Source organism: Hyaena hyaena, unplaced genomic scaffold (genome assembly GCF_003009895.1).
Source record: "Hyaena hyaena isolate Hyena2069 unplaced genomic scaffold, ASM300989v1 scaffold_134, whole genome shotgun sequence".
In the NCBI taxonomy this organism is placed as follows: Eukaryota; Metazoa; Chordata; class Mammalia; order Carnivora; family Hyaenidae; genus Hyaena; species Hyaena hyaena.
The window spans coordinates 636,013-639,997 of NW_024080766.1; positions in this window are offsets into that span (position 1 = coordinate 636,013).

Here is a 3,985-nt window from a genome sequence, read left to right on the forward strand (position 1 = left end):
GATTACGAGGCCACAGGGCAGGGGCCAGGGACCAGCCGGAGGGAAGGTTGTGTCGCCAACACGCGGTCAAGAGCGCCCTGCTGGGCGGGGGCTGGGCACGTGGCTGGTGCCAAGCCCACCCTCGGCTCTGGGCCAGCGCTGCTCCACCCAGCTGCTTACCCGGGCTTCCGCGCCCTCAGCACGCATCCCTGTGGCGCCTCACGCCATGCCAGGGGGTATCCAGGAGCAAAGCGCCCACGGGGACGACAGGGACGCTGAGCCCGGCAGCCTTGTCTGACCCCGGGTGGGCAAGAGGAGATGGGGTCCGGGATGTGAGGACGTGTCACCGGACGGGGGGGAGGGGAGAGGGGCTGCCCCCTATGGGCCCTGCACACCAGCAGGTACCCGTGGGAAGCCCGGGGCTGGCAGCTCAGCTCTGTGTGCCAACCTCCACCCGGAGCCACATCCCAGTGACGTAGGGGCCACGGACTCCTGCGCCCAGGCCTGCCGTCCACCACTGTCCACGGCGCGCCCCCACAGACCCAGGGCAGACGGCAGGCTGCCTGACCGGGGTCTCAGAACCCAGGAACCCAGCTGTCGCCACAGTAGAGGCAGCAGACGGTGGTAGACGGCAGGGACTGAACAGTTCGGGGCAGGGCGCCCGCCAGACGCAGTGCACTCGCGTCTGAGGCCGCATCTGACACGGCGCGCAAGCTAGGCGGTGAGGCCCCCGCTCCCGCCGGCACAGCTCCAGCTGCAGGAAAGCACGGTCTTTATAGCACTTGAAGGTTCCATTCTGTACACGGAGACACAACGTCTGGGCTGCCGGCCCCTCACCGGGGCTTCTTCTCAGGCCTGTGGCCTCAGGCCTGTGCCTCGCCGCCACAGGAGGCCACCGGGGAGTGGGGCAGGGGCGGCACTACCCCAGGGCCCCCCAAGTCTGCGGCCAGTGGGGTCCCCTGGCTGACCGGGAGCCGCGGTGACCTCAGCCACTCACACCTATGAGAAACGAGCCTCCCAAAGAGACCTCTTTGCTCCATCAGAATAACTTCAGAAGCTACAACATCAGCGCCCATTCACCATGAAAACACTGAGAAACAGACCTAAAACCAGAGCCATGACCCCGCCCAGGGCAGTCGGGGCCTTTCCCCACGCACGACTGCGGGCCCGGAAGTTCCGATGGGACAAACGTGCTGTTGACCCCCTCGGCAACCCACTCTCGTCCCCTCAACTGCAGCCCGGTGTCCCCTTCCCTCAACACGCACACGCCCGTTTCTACGGCTCACACAGCACTCCCGTACGTGATCCTCAGCCTGCCGGACACGAAGATCATCCACAAGCCTTGTTCTGAGTCGCCTGCAGTCCCGCGGGGCACACATCTAAGCACCCAACCCCCGAGGGTCAGCACTGGGGCGAGGGGGGCGGGGACAGCAGCAGTGAGGCGGAGGGCGGGACAGGCAGGTGCTGGCACTCACGTGCACACACATGCACTGACACACACATGCCTACACATGCGCTCACACGTGCACTGACAAATGTGTGCACACACTCACATGCTCACACGTGCACTGGCACAAATGTGCACATGCACACCAGACTCAATGCACGTGTGTGCTCACACATATACACACGTGCACTGGCACAAATGTGCACATGCACACCAGACTCAATGCACGTGTGTGCTCACACATATACACACGTGCACTGGCACAAATGTGCACATGCACACCAGACTCAATGCACGTGTGTGCTCACACACACACACACGTGCACTGACACAAAGGCACGTGTGCACCATGATCACACATGCTCACATGTGCAAACGTGCACACTCACATGCCACAATGCACTCATGTGCACAAGCACAGATGCACATACAAGACTGCACAAGCGTGCACACTCCCCCTCCCTGGTCTTGTTCTGAGTGTGGCTTCCAGCAGAAACGAGCAGCAAGGTGAACCCCCCCTCCAGCACTCCGCCCGGACAGCCCCTCCCCAGAGAGCCAACAGCGCGATTGAGGCGCTGTGCTCCTGCTATGCAGTCTGTGGCCAACAAGTGGCCAGTGTGGCTCTGAGGGACACTCCCCCTCGCGGGCCACCTTCCCAGCTACTCTGACCACCAAGAGCATCCGTGGGTTCAGACTGGGATCCTGCCAGCTTCCTGGGGAAGCAGGCCCTGGGAGGGGACCGGAACCCCAGGTGCCCCCTTCGTGGCTGTGACACGCCCAGGCAGGGGCAGCCTGAGCCCTGGAGGGCCCCGTGGCAGCAGCAGGGCGTCCCTGGGCCCACGCCGACATGCTCTAAGTGTGACATCCTCGGAAACCCATGCTGAGGGTTCGGCCAGATGCAAGAGGCCACTTAAATGAGATTCTCAGGAGAATCCACACATGTCACAAGCAGAGTAGGTTGCCAGGGGCTCTGGGAAGGACTGAGGGCGGCTGCTAACGGGGGTAGGGTTCTCTTTTGGGGTAACGGAGATGTTCTGGAATTTAACACACATGGTGATCACACAACACCGTGAATATACCAAATGCCACTCAAGTGCATACTGTAAACGAGGCAGAGATTAATTTTAGGTCATGTGTATTTTACTGAAATAAAAAAGCTGGTTAGAGGGCTCCTGTCCTCAGACACGCCCTTGGTGTTCCCTCCTAGAGGGCGTGCGGCCTCTGAACAGCAGGCAGCTCCCCTCTGCCCTTGGCTCGCTGGGGACCGTGCCCAGCGGGCTGAGCCAGAGCTCCCTGCTGTCCACCAAGGGGCACCCACCTGAGGCGTGGGCCAGGGGTCAGGAGGCGGCAGCACGAGGGCTGTCTGCACCCCTGACAAGGCCAAGCGGGAGACCAGCACCTTCCGGGTGGGTCCGGGGCTGTGTCCTCACACTGTCGCGGCAGGTGCTGTGAACACACACCACACCCACGGCATCCAGCAGGGCCGTGAACTCAGGCTGAGGGCCAGGGAGACTCCGCACCGGCCCCTCCCGTTCGGAGGCCTGGTGGGCGCAGAGCCCATCCCCACGCCAGGGCTGGGAACGCAGGGCGCACTTCCCCTGGCCTCCCCGCAGCCGGGGTGCCGGGCAGCGTGGCGCCGGGGCGAGTGCAGGCCCACGGCCTGACCGGGGCGTCTGTCCTTCCGGGGGCTTGCTCCTCTGCCGGCACTTGCCACAACCTCCTGACGCCTCGCCTGCGCGATGCTTTGCTTCCCTTTTACTGATGTTCACAAGGGGCCCCGCCAGCCCAGCCAGCAATGGCCAGGTGGGGTGGCCCAAGCCGTGGCACTTGTGGGCCGGGACACGTTGCGCTGGCCACTGCCTCCATCACACGCACCCCTTCCCCCAGGATTCACTCCACCCTGTGATGTAACAGAGGCTCCAATCTTGCTTTGTTTTTTTTAAATATTTTAAAGTTTCTCTATTTTGAGAAAGAGAGAGCGTGAGCACATGCGCACAAGCAGGGCAGGAGCAGAGAGGCGAAGAGAGATTCCCAAGCAGGATCTGCGCTGTGTCAGCAGAGCCCGAGGTGGGGCTTGGACACACAAACCGTGAGATCATGACCTGAGCAAAGACCAAGAGCGGGACGCTTAACTGAGCCACCCAGGCGCCTCTCTAATTTTGTTTTCAAAGAGGAACACACGTGGAGGTTACGCAGGGTGGGTGAACGGGATACACTGCGGGTGGAGACCTGGGCCAGATGCAGAGTAGGTAAGAGATGGTGAACACGAGAACGCTGCTAACCTCTCATGATAAAGGCTCTCACTACAAAGTCACTCAGAAGTGGACACCTACGGGGGCTCCTGGGGGCTCAGTAGGTTAGGCGTCCAACTTTGGCTCAGGTGATCAGCTTGCAGTTCATGAGTTCAAGCCCCGCACTGGGCTGTGTGCTGACAGCTCAGAGCCTGGAGCCTGCTTCAGGTTCTGTCTCCCTCTCTCTGCCCCTCTCCTGCTCGCGCTCTATCTGTCCCTCAAAAATAAAGGATGAAAAATATAAAGAAAAAAGAACGGACACCTATGA